Raw genomic sequence first — 14391 nt, forward strand, 5'->3', positions numbered from 1 at the left:
ATATATAAAAAACAAATGTTTTGACAGCTGGTCAATGATTATTTCGAGACTCATATTTTTCTCGTCAACAAATTGTTCGTGATGTTGTGTTGCACCTTTAAATGTAGCTGCCTGCAGATTAATGTGGGTAATATTGCCAGGTCTTGAAATATCTGCTGTTTTTCAGGTACTGTTTTTTAATTTACTATAAAATGTATTAAAATGTCGTTAAAAAAATATAATTTAATTATTTTGTTTTCAGACTGATATGGAAAATTTAATGATGAGACTGTTTAGTGGGGCTGAGAACAGTTATGAGCCACTACAAAGTTATGCTACTGGTTTACTTGCTGCTGCCATGGATGTTCAAGATATTGCCAATGGATATAGGTATAGATAGATATAGTTCAAATAGACATTTGGAAGCATTTAAACAAAACTATTTTTGGTATAACTCTTGTATAATTTTTTTTTTACATTGATTTTAATCATGTCTTCGAATTATTGCTATATTTTTAGACATAACAGAAGAGTCTATAGAGATAAGCATATATGTAATAATTATAATTCTATACATACAGAATTTTTTTTAATTTAATGACTGGGTAATGATTACATTTAATATTTTTCTGCAGAGAAAAAAATGCAAAGTTAGTCCCATTGCTACTGCAAAGATTGCATGGAATGCATATACCAAAAGAAAAAGATGATGAATTCCAGAGGCCTTTTGGGCACTTTGTGTAATGAAAATGGTATGTTTTTATTGAATCAATTGCTGTTGTTTCAATTCAAGTAAATATAATACCTTACTAGAACGTTTACATGTTCAGGAATTTACACATTTATACAAAAACAAGTTAAAAAAGACCAAATTGGAACTAAACTAATATTTGGTAATCCTTAACTGAAAGTATAAAAGATATGTCATAATTAAAATACTTTTTTTTTATGTTCCAATAGTACTAGAGTTTTTGTACATATACTAATATAAAAATAACTTATCTTAGATCCTGCACTAATGAATAGTGATGCAAATTCAGAAGCAAGAGATAGTAGTAGTGAAAGCCATAATGCAGGAAATACTTCCAAGAAAAAAGGTTTATTATGTTCCATATAACTTATAATAATTAATATTATTTCTCATCCTAAACTAACTTTTTTATTCAGTTCGTGTGCGACACTGTGAAAATGATTCAGTAAAAGCCAGTAAAACAATTAAAATTCAATCCAGACAATGCCAAAGAATTGGGTGATGATGCAGCAGTTTGCTCTACCTCACATTTTCAAGAACATGCAATAGGTGATATAAATTCACCAACCGTAGCTTCATTAGAGTCTGTACACGGCTTATCACAAAATTCCACTAGTCGAGATGGCCTGAGTGGTAACGCGATCATGGGGCGAAGGATTTCGGTAATTAATTTTTAATAACATAATTAAAATAATTAATACTGCTGAACTTTAGAATTTTGTTATTTATACTTTACATGATTATATTTATTTATTTTTACATTTTATTTTAGATTTATCCGCCTACAGATGAATCTAAACAAATGCTGATACTGCGCTATCTGACATCTATGGGGGAATACCAGGAGGTTAGATGACTATTAATTTAATTGAATTTTTGAAATATTTAAACAAACTCTTTTTGTGTCAAAGACAATATCTATTATATCTTGTCTGAAATATAATCAGCTCGACCACTGATTACATGTTACAATATTGCAGTTCCTGGGTCATGTATTCGAACAAAAAGCTTTAGAGTTGATACTACATTATATCAATGGGAAAGAAATTCGTTATCAAAGAATAGCATTTGAAGCTCTAAAATACTTAGCTGCATTGTTGTATCATAAAAAGGTTTCAATTGAATTTTTATCCATGGGTGGATTGCTAGTAAGTATTATAAATGCATATGATGTGTGATAATACTGTGGAATCTATATTACATATTTTTTTAGCGTCTTTTAGAGGTACCACGACCAGGAATAGCTTCAACTGGGGTATCAACATTTTTGTGCCATTTGGCTTACAGTGAAGACACGATGGAAAGGGTTTGTTTGATGCCCCAGTATGTGATAGCCGATCTTGTACGCTATGCTTTATGGCTACTTCAAAGTACACATGAATCAGGGGTCAACAATGCAGTTATTTTTTTTAGTTTTTCATTTCAATTTAAAGTGATACTAAATGAATTTGACAGTCAAGATGGTCTTCGGAAACTTTATAATGTGATATCAGTTCTCCCCATATTAGTAAACGAAGAAGAAGAAGATAGCCAAATGACGGATGACCAAGAATATTCTGCCAGGCAAGCCGTCAGACATGTGTGTGTAGCGTTGAAACGTTATTTGGAAGCCCACCTTTATCACAAATATGTACAAGTTATGAGACAATACAATCCTGATGCGGCACCATGTGCTTTATTACCATATAAAGCTTGCAAATCAACACCAGAAGAAGTTGCAGTGCAAGTACAAACGTTGCAGGAATTGCTGTTCTTTAAATCCCCTTGGCCCCCAATTGATGAACTAATGAGACTTGGTGGCATCACATTGCTATTGTTAGTCATAGCATTCGCTTATGAATGGAATTATAGTGGTCGTGCAGAAACAGTACGCTCTGCATTAGATGTCATAGCTATTGGTTGTGTCATGCCGAAAGTTCAAGCCTTGTTGTGTGAAAAACTTGATTTACCAGAAGAAACATTGACAGTTGGTACAAGTATAGTATTAGGAGCTGCTGAAAGAGAAATAGTTGCCGATGCCGATGTTCAAAAATCGGCTTTAGCTGTTTTAGTGAACTGTGTGTGCGCTCCTTAAATAGGGTGAGTTAATCTAATCTCATATGCATTTGTATATCACTTTTTTATGTTGAAAAACATTGGAATTACCTCAATTAACAAATAAAATGAACAAATGTTGTTCATGAGGTATATATGAAGTTAATTGTTTATTTTTTGTGATTTTGATGTGTGGCCTGACTATGGACAATACCCATTGTATACATAGGTTTAAATGAAAAGCTTAGTACATAAACTTTTCAATTTTGAAAAATAACTTACGTTTTTATTTTTACTCATTTATTATAATGCTTAATCAACACGGTTTTTGTTGCTTTTCATTTTGGGCAAGTAAGAACAATTACAGACTGTTTGTCTGTGGTTATTAAATAAAAACTTCATCCGTGTTTCAAAAGTTGATATTTAATACTAATATTTTCAATATTTTTTCCAATTTTACATCAAATTACAATAAAAACTAACACATTTTATTGTATGCCTTCAAAAATCTTTTTATGTGATTCTTGGCCTGAATAGTTTTCTCTTAAGCTTCAACAATTGTTGGCTATCATGTGGAAGTCCCTCCCACCTTCCTTGATATTGCTCCTCCAAAGTCCTGATGACTTGGTAGATTTTCTTGCCTTGCTTTTGGTTAGCATATTCAAGATTTTTCAAAAAATGTTCTAAATAAATATTTGGCTAATGAATTGAAATTTATTTAAATATCCATCAAATATATTAGTTTTTAACTCTATTTTAGGTTCTAATCAATTCTTGAATATTAAATTCAGCTGTCTATTGCATTATGTATAATTGCATTAATATATAATTGTAGAACGTGCTGAAATAAAAACTTTGTTCATAAAGTGGAGTGTATTAAAATATTATTAAACATAATTTAGGAATGTATTTCATATCACTAACATGATATATAATATATCCCATAGTTTGACCCTTTGAATTTTAATAATTATTAATTATTTTACAGGGAGGTGCTTCAATAAGCCGATTTTCATCAAGTGGAACACCAGCGATGAGAAAAAGACCCCATTGAAATCTTCTGAAGAGTTAATACAGAAGGTGTGGGAAAGTGTTAGAGCTAACAATGGTATTTTGATATTGCTACAATTGATGATGGTAAAGACGCCAATAACAGATGCTGATGCTATTAGAGCATTAGCTTGTAAAGCCCTTGCTGGATTGGCTCGATCAGACAAAATTAGACAGATTATTAGCAAACTTCCTCTTTTTGCCAACGGACAGCTTCAAAGTAATTATGTTTAATTTCTCATATTTTAGTAGGCATATAGTTGATTTATATGATCTTTATATCTTACATATTTTATTAAACAATTTATAAACTATTTTTATTTTATTGTTATAATGAAAATTAATTCAGAAAAATCAACAAAGGAACAGTATTTTGTTTGAAATTATTTGTGCAGTTTAATCTTGTATAAAAAATTTGCAAAACACTAGTTATTTCTAACATAATCAGAATAATAATTTTGCTAAATTTCTTACCTTTTCCTACATATATATATATATATATATATATATATATATATATATATATATATATATTGCAAGAAATTAAAATATAATATTTTGTTTAATTTAGATCTGATGAAGGATCCCATACTGCAAGAAAAAAGACAAGAACACGTTTTGTTTCAAAAATACGCTTTAGAATTAATGGAAAGAGTGTCTGGAAAAAGTAACAGTGGTGAATTCTTTTCATCTTTAGCAAATATACACAGAGTAAGTCAACTGATTTGTTACTATTAATAACATTTTTTTAAATTCAAGTTTATTGGTTAATTGTGACAATTATAAATTATTTTTTTAGGCAAATATAGTAGCTCAAACACGAATCCAATTTAATGATAAGCAGCTACTGCAATTGATACATCAACATTTGTTAGAACGTGGAATGGTGGATTCAGCAACAATGTTGCAGAAGGAGGCTAAACTAAACTATAGTAGTGCTAGTAGGGCAATGCATTCCCAATTAGGCGGTTATCGAACTCCATCTAATACCTCAGTGCAAGCTCGGGTTAGTAGACTTAAACTTATCTATGTTTTTCATGTATCTGAAAAATATAAGAGTTGATTTAAAATTGTTGAAAGTTGAGAAAAATTGACTTTTATATTTAATCTAATACAACTTAAGGGTTGTATATTTTACCTGTAATTATAGTTTTTGATCTTTTTTTTTTTTGAATGTTATTAAAACTATATTATTTTATTTTTCATAATATACACATGATTTTTATGTTATCATCAGAACATTGTTCTCAAAATTATTTTGTTTTCAGAATTTTAAAAATGAGTTTTTTTGCATGTATCATTACATATTTCAATTTACTTATTAATTGTATTTGTCTATTTATTAATTTGTAAAATTGGGTTTTGAAAAGTTTCTTCGCTTTATATTTAAGCTGCATTGCACTAGTAACTATTTTTTAGAACATGATTCAAAACCATATATAAATATTATTTTTTTATTTACTTATTTTATCTTCTAATTGTAGAATCGTTTGGCAAGCCAAAGAATAATGTCTCCTAGCAATTCTCAAGGTACACCGACACAGCTTATTAAATTTTTAAATTATGAAGCTGGTAGATCAGGAGAAACAGTTTCTGAGAATTTTATGACTCCCATTCGTGTTCGAAAACCTTCCATTGCTCAAACTCTACTTGACAAAATATCAAGTCAGCCTTGCACAAGTCAAAGGTCACTGGAGAAGCAAATATCTTGCACTGAAACAGCACCACATTTTAGTCCATCCAAACCTAATATAGCTAACACAAATGTTCGTGCAGTGACATTGGATTCTATAGTTACTGAATACTTATATAACCAACATGCATTATGCAAAAATCCTATGTCCACATGTCCGCAGTTTGATTTACTAGTGTATGTATTTATTTTTCTAATATTTATTTGAATTTTATCATAGAATTGAATTAAAAATTAAAAATTTTTCAGGCCTCATAAATGCCCTGATCCTAGACCAAGCAAAATCATGTCCCAATGTACAAATTTTGTGAGCAGGTTTACAAGACGTCCCTTAGGTTATGATTTTAAGAAATTAGATAGGCGATTTACTCACTCACAATTTTGTCCTGTGAAAACATTTAGGCCTACTGATAATGAATCTTTCTTTACGTGCTGTTCATTTGTGGTATGTACTTGTTTTTTTTTTTTTTTATATACAATTATATTATTGTGCCACTTACCATAAGAAAGCAATTATTATTATTATTTTGTTTATAAAACCATGATGATTATCAAAGTATCACATTTTTATAATGAGTACATCTTGAAAATATTAAAGAATATAGTGTATTTATGTGTTAATTATATTTTATTCCACTGAATAATAAGTGCTTTAGTATTTTGGTGATACTGCCCGAATCAATAAATATAAGAATAAAAAGCTAAGATAATTAATCTTTAATTCCAAACATTTCGACATTCAATTTAATGTCATCATCAGCGGTTATTAACGTTGGTAGGTTACATCCAAAGATATGTAAACAACACTCGAAATTAGCGCTAACATTTATACAACTAGCTTGTCAACACCATGAATTTTTTATCATTTTTTTGTATGATGTAAAAAGAAAAATGATAATTTTATTTGACAAAAATGTGAGTAAAGTTAAGTAATTTCTGCCACAACTTGTGTACTTTTTGCAGTCTCCAAGGCATTTCTAGAAAGATAGATTTCTAGATTTCATTTTTGTTAAAGGAGTTTTGTCTTTAATATTGAAATATAAAAATTTAATTGTATCAGTGTAAAAAAAAGTAGTATGTATTTTGTGTGTATTAAACAGTATATATATATATATATATATATATATATATATATATATATATATATATATAATATGCTTCATATTTTTAGAATGGTCAGCAGAACTTGATTGTTGGTACATATGCTGGTGATATAAAAATTATCAATACTATGACAGGTTTAGAATTAGCAAGCTCACAATGTCATGAGTCCTATGTGTATAGTATTCAAACAAACAGGAATTCTACCTTATTATTATCATCTTGTACGTGGAGAAGACCATTGTCAGCAATATCTTTAATCACCAACAATGGATTAGTTACCAAGTAAGTGATATTTATAAGTACAATATTTATTTTATTTATACATCATGAAATTCGATTATGGATATGTCAGGCTTTTTATTAACCAATAATTCCAATGTCTTCTCATAAATTGGAATCATTTTTGCTGTGAATTTTAAACGATTTTAAAGTGATAACTTCCAGCAAAGTTGAATTAAACATTTGACACAACCATGAACTGGGGTATGGAAAAGTCAAAGTGAGAATTTTTTGAAGACGTAGGCTGTCCAAAAATGCATACTTTTCTGAAAATGTAGAAAATTGTCAAAACTATTTGTAAATTGTTTAAATGTGTTGTAAATTGTCTATAAAGTGAACTGAACAGAAACCCTTAATGCAGTTTTTGCTAGAATTCTTGAAAAAATAAAAGTCAAACATTTTGTAAACTCGATAATTCTAAATGTTTAAACCAACTATATTTAAATATGTATTCACTTTTTTTTTGATAGTTTAATAATATATTCTTCTTATTGTTTATTCACTTTGTTTTTGAAGTTTCTTAACCTTACAAATGATTTGGACATTTTAATTTTACTATTGTCATAGAATGCATTTTTCTTGCAATTTTAAACATATTCATATATTTGAAATCGACTGCATTGACAATTAGTTTTGCACTTAGAATTGGAACAGATAGGTTGTGGATTAACATATCATAAATAAGTAGATAAAATTGTGATAAATATTTATCATATTCAATTTGTCATATTTGAAATTGATTATACTGTGGATTTCAGTGTAATTCTTTTTCATGATAATTACCAAAATGTTTTTTAAAGTCTTGAAGTAATTGGTGCAATAAAATTAATGCTGACATAACTTACATAATACTTCATGTTGCTTATTAAAAAAAAACAACTTTTACTATAGAAAAACAACTATGAATTTATAATATTATAAATTAATTCATCAATTTCAGAATCTCGCTACAAGATGAGGAATATATAGAGTTTAGTAATCAGCAAGATAAAGTTGTTGGAACTAAAGGACAAAGTGCAAAGGTTAGGTTACCATGAATATAAAAGTCAAATTCAAAGTTACTTATATCATGTAATTTCAGATTATTGATGTGCAAACTGGTCAACAATTAGCACACTTTGTTCCAGTCATTAGCAACTCTTATAAAAACAACAGGGCTACATTTTCTCCTAATGATGATCTTGTTTTATCCGATGGAGTTCTGTGGGATGTCAACTCAGGAAAGCCTATTCACAAATTTGATAAGTTCAATCAGAATTTGAGTGGGGTCTTTCATCCTAATGGAATCGAGGTTTGTTTATAGTAACTCATAATTACAAAATTCGATTATAAAGTAGGAGTAAAATTAAGGTTTGTTATTATTATTTCTACATGCTAGAAAATTGATCAGTTGATCGATACATGGAATTGGTGTCACAAAAAAAAAAAAAGTGGCTTGTGAATTAATCACATGGGTTTTATGCATGGTCATCAACTTTTGGGACAATACTAACAAATTATCAACATGAATATCATTAGTAGATTTAAAAAAAAAAAAATTGTAACTCTGCTTCTAGTTAACAAGCACAATTTAATATATATGTATATAAGGGATAATTATTATGCTTATGTATAATGCATGACAAATGTTTGACAAAATCTGATATTTTAATGTTTATTTAAAATGTCTATTTGCAGGTTGTATCAAACACTGAAGTTTGGGATATTCGAACTTACAACTTACTAAGAACTGTTCCTTTACTTGATCAGTCCCATATAAGATTTTCCATAAGTAACACAATATATACTACTAGCTTAGAAAAGGAGACAGATAATTCTTCTGAACACTATGAATCATCATTCAAAACATTGGATGCAACAGATTATTCTAGTATATGTAAGTAAATCTATGATATGGGTACATTTGTTTTAGGAAGATTTAATAATGAACGAAAGCAAATTAACTTAGCTCAAAAGAATTGTTTTTTAAATATATACATATATATATATATATATATATATATACTAGCTGACCCGACAGACGTTGTTCTGTACTCATGTCTACAATTTTTCAATTTTTTATACTAATATTTACTGCTTAGTTAAAAATAATAATTACTGTTAATAATTATGTTGAATTACTATTTACACCAATACATGAGTGATGTTGAATGTAGAACTATTTCAAATAAAATGATTGTTCTCAATTCCCACAGTTAACACTTTAATTATTCATTTAACAAATATTAAAAAATGTTCAATAAAATTGTATATTAAAAATTATACACTGCGATTTATAGAACAAATTTATTTCCAATAGCTCGATTTATTTTATTGCATTTAAGGGTTATATAGTATTTTTAGTCATACCTGTAGATGTGGATGTATAAATGAATGATTTTTTGTTTATTCACGACTAAAACATCGATTTTCCAAATTTATCACACTAAAAATGATCGTCTGCCTTTGTGATTTATGTCACAGCATAAGATACACGTGTTGAAAATTGAAATCCTTTAAAAAGTACAACAAATTCAGAAAGAATTAATATATAGCATTCGCGGCAAAGGTGCAATATCACCTTTTATTTTTTTACCCAAAATATATGCTTCAATAATGTTGCCTATAATTTTTATAATTTCGTACCATATTTTAACTGGCTTTTAGTAATTTTAATATCTAAATTACGTTTTTTTCTCCAATAAATCAATATACATTATTGCTTAAGTTCATATTTGAAGTGAATTAATTTGTCAAATCCTGTTCACATGTGCTCTATTCAACTTACAATCAATAAAATTATTGCTCTGTGAATTTTTTTAATGTGCTCCAATTTACTTGATATTTTGGAAATGGGCTAATCTTTATCTTAATTTCAATGTTTTTAACAATTTGCACTCCGTCACCATCCACAGCATTAATTGGATTATTACTCTTTTAATTCTGATTTTATCAGAACTTTTAATACACTATTTTAAAGGTGATTAAATGAGCTACAACTTTCTCTATCATTAATTTTACCGTAACTTCTCTTATTGTAAAACGGCGAAGGGTTAAAGGGCTCGAAAGACCTCTGGTTGGACAGCTCCTTAATTAATCATACATCTATCAATATTTGTGTAACGAAAAAATAATAAACAATAATAATTAGTCAGAAAAATACCTCGAATTTTCTTATATATATATACTTTTATACGTATTCTTTCAGAGGTATTATGATGAGAAATTGGTTGTTTTTTTTAAATGTTTTTTTTTCATGAAATCATGAGTTTTTTGAGAATCATTTGTACTAAAGTTGTGGTATTTTCGAGAATCCATCAAGATCTCTTAAACCAAGTTAATTCTAGATTGAATACGATTATTTTTAATTTTGGTGGATATGGCATTCAAAGTATTTGATTTAAATGAAAAAAAAAAAAACATTGCATGCGTCCTTTATCTGCATGATAGCTCACTCATTTTACACGCAGAAGTACTCATTTTAAAGCTTATTTTGAGCACTATAAAAACCCATTTTCATATCTAGCCTAATAATGTTCCTAAAACACTATAAAATAACGATTTATTAAGATTTTAATTGATATAATTCTGTTCATTACATGATTTTCGTTAAAATGTATATTTTTGAAGGTGTTAGCAAAAAATGATGAAAAACGCAAAAAAGAAACAAATATTCAGTAGCCAGTAACTTGAAAAGTATTTCCTTTTTTGAAAAACATTATTAAATATTTTTCTCGTATAATTAGTTCTTTTATCGATACCCAACGTTATTTTGAAAAAAGTAAAACTACACCACTGAAAAGAAATGTCATCCACCCGAGAAGTGGTAAAGGAGTCTAAATTGTTTTCACTTCTGAAGAGTAAGATGAACCTAGTTCCAAAATTCCAAACGAATTGGAAAATAGTAAAAATTTCAGACCCAAAGCGCTCCATTGAGTAAATATTCCGTACCCAGTGACAAACATATGAATTTTTGACACAATGAAACTTCTAAATAATTTTTTTTGTATTGTGACTTAGTATAGTAAGGCAAAACGACTGCAAATTGAATATGTTTGAGCGCAATCACTTATGGCTCGCTCCTTTGCGCGAATTCGTACGGCGAATCTGTTACTGAATTATTGCAAGCAAAAGCAAACCACGCGCACGTCAGACGCATGCGCAGACTGCATCACTTGTCAAATGCATGTTATATTATTTGCATCTTATATTAATTTAATTTTTGGCACATCTCAGCTGCTTTTCGGCATTAATAATGTAGACATTACATTTTCCTTATTCATAATTATGAATTTATTATATTCTAATATCGCCTTAGCCTATAAGTGATTAGAAATGTTTGGCAAATGACAGTCCTCAATTGTTTTTAATGTCAAACTAAGCTTCAAATATTTTCAAGGGCAAACAATGATAAGCGGTTTTTTGTAATCTTTTCTATTTATTTCTACAATTTAACTATATTTCTATGAATCAAAACATTCTAAAAAATTTCCCGAATAAACTTCAGGAAGATTCATGAAAATCCGAATTATAGTTTAGGAGGAAATATGAAACTTACATTGTTACAGAAGAATTTTATATATAAGATGTATGTATATATATATATATATATATATATATATATATATATATATATATATATATATATATTGAACAAAATTTTGACCTAAGAAGGTCTGAATCTGTTTGATTTTTTTTAAATTCACAATGTGTAAATAAGAGAAGTTCTTTTTCTTTGCTTTTCGACAGCTATCAAAATTTAATTAATGTATGCAAGTTTAATTTTTTTAATATTTGGACAATTTTTTACCACTTTGTTTTCTTTTCTTCTTCTTTTTCAAAATTCAAAATATTTTGATTACTTCATTTTTTTAAAATTCATATATATATATATATATATATATATATATATATATATATATATTATATTCGAATATATTATATATGTATATGTATATATATACAGTAGAACCTTGATTATCCGGACCTCAGTTATACGGATTCGAGATTATCCGGACTACCAGCCGCGACAGAGTTATATGTATTTACATACATAAGAAAATGTTAATTTCTTATTAAACATTGATTTTCATTGATATCTATGTATGTATTTGTTATTTTTGATAAATACACATCATTATTCTTCATACATTGGATTATCCAATGCATATCAACAACAATTAGTTCAGTTAATTGAGGTTCTACTGTATATATGTATTAATTTATAAAAAAAATAAAATTTTAAAATTCATAATGATTAAGATAGATAAAGACATGCACTTACAAAAATACGTAGTGCTTTTGCAATTCAACACTTTTAATTTTGTGCTTTCAGTAAATGTATATAATTTTTTTATTACAGCAACTATTGAGGTTCGTCGTAGCATATATGATCTGTGTGTAAATGAATGGGATAGCCAAATTGCTTTAGTAGAAAATCAGGGTCTTTATGATTCGGTTCAAGAATCTGCTATTAGGATATATGATGTTGGACGGAAGCGCGAACAGGATGATGATGAGGCAGTAAGTGGAATTATGATTATATATTGATTCTATATATATACAGGTGTCCTAAAACTCAACATCAAGCCGAAATGGGGTGATATTATTGATCGTAATTATCATGAAAAAAAAGTTAGAACAGTACTTATTATATGGAGTTTCAAAGTTTTGAGCATTTAAGAACAACCTAGAGCTGTGATTATTTTTATATTATTGTGGTTAATTTTTATTAATTTTGTTCATCTGAACTGTTCACATCCGTAAATAAAATTTCTAGGACCACAATAAAAAATAATGATACAATTGCTTCAAGTTTTTAAAATTTAAGACATTTTCTTAAATTATAAATTTAAAATTTTTAAATTTGGTTGAATGACCAAATTACCTATACACTTTAGTACTTCCTTTTTTAAAGAGGGCCTCTTAAGGTAGAGCAATTTAAAAAAATGCTTTTACTAGTTTAATAAAAGTCTTAATTCTAGAAAACTTGGGGTAAATGTGTCATAATTTTGGACTGTGTCTCTAGAAATGTTTTTTACGATTACGGATCGAAAACCTAATATATATGTATGTATGTATGTATGTATGTATGTATGTATGTAATATTTGTATATATACCTATCCCCTGTTTTGCATGGTTTTTGAAATTCACTATTTTTTTTAACTAAATTTATTAATTTTGAATTTACACGAATTTATAAACATTAAACCATAGATAAGGAAATTAAACTATAATTTGTTTATATCTTCAATGACATTTTCATTGTTTTGCTATCAGAATACAATACTACAAAATGTATTTTACAGTTACAGTTACTTAGTAGTCTATGTGTGATTGATAATTGAGATAAGATTTTTATGATCAATACTAAATTTTATTTTATTAATTTAACAAATGTGTTTCATAATAAGTATATTAATATTTTATAATAAGTATATTAAAATCTGACAAAAATGACTTTTTTATAGTGATTTTCATTTAACACAGTAGCAAAATAATATGCTACAATTTGCAATTTCATAATATATATGTAATAAATATATATTTATTATGAATTAATTTTTTTCATATTTTCTTCAAAAAAAAAAACTAATGTAAGAGTAATTTATATTTATTGCTAATTAAATAATGATAAAAATTGCATAAGATTTAAATAAGGAAAAACTTTGCAATGCTCCTTGAATCGCGGAAAAATAAAATCAAAAACTTCTAAATCTAAATATCAGCTGCAAATGTTTACTAAGAACTATGATGAATTTAATATATATTTAATATACATTGACTATCATATATCAGAAAAAAAAACTAATTCAATCAGCATTGTTATTTATAAATGTACAATTATTTCTTGGCCTTTTCAAACAATAAAAAACCTAATAACAAATTGTATGCTTTTGAACTATGCAAAATGTTTAATTTGCGTTGTGGCCAATTGTGACAGAAATATTGTATTCAAACATTTATATATACACAATATACATGCAACCACATTACACAGAGTGAACGTATGCCAAAATAATAAGATATCGAATTCTAGTTTTAAATTTTTGGTTTAATTATGCTTTGGGTATTAAATAATTATTTTTTTTAGGAAGAAGATGATGACAGTGATATGGATGGTTCTGATAACGGGTCTTTGTCTTCTGATGTTGAAAGTGAGGATGACATAGAAAGTTAAATTATTTAAGAAAAAAGAAATGGCAAGTTCTCGAAGCACTTAGCAATGTAATTTGATGGTTATAGATGTCGCAGCAATTCTGGATGAACAGGAAATCAATAATTTTCGAGAACGCCGCAATATAAGACGCCGGAATAGAGGGGTGAGAATAGAAGATGGTGGGAGCGAGAGCGAAATCAGTTTTAATTTATCGGATGATGATGGTGATGACGATGATGATGCTTCAGAAATTTCAGATATAAGCGCTCTCGCGGAAATGTTATTTGATCATTAGCAATTAGTTAATTACATTGTTAAATAAACAGACTAAATATATTTATTATGAATTTATATATCTATAT

General features: G+C 27.8%; 1 pseudogene; it reads left to right on the forward strand.

Annotated features, from left to right (window-relative positions):
• The first annotated feature begins 6 nt into the window (after positions 1-6).
• LOC113391182 lies at positions 7-14391 on the forward strand (annotated as a pseudogene).

Source organism: Ctenocephalides felis, unplaced genomic scaffold (assembly GCF_003426905.1).
Source record: "Ctenocephalides felis isolate EL2017-DRISC unplaced genomic scaffold, ASM342690v1 CF-g0.4_SCAFFOLD_00229, whole genome shotgun sequence".
In the NCBI taxonomy this organism is placed as follows: domain Eukaryota; kingdom Metazoa; phylum Arthropoda; class Insecta; order Siphonaptera; family Pulicidae; genus Ctenocephalides; species Ctenocephalides felis.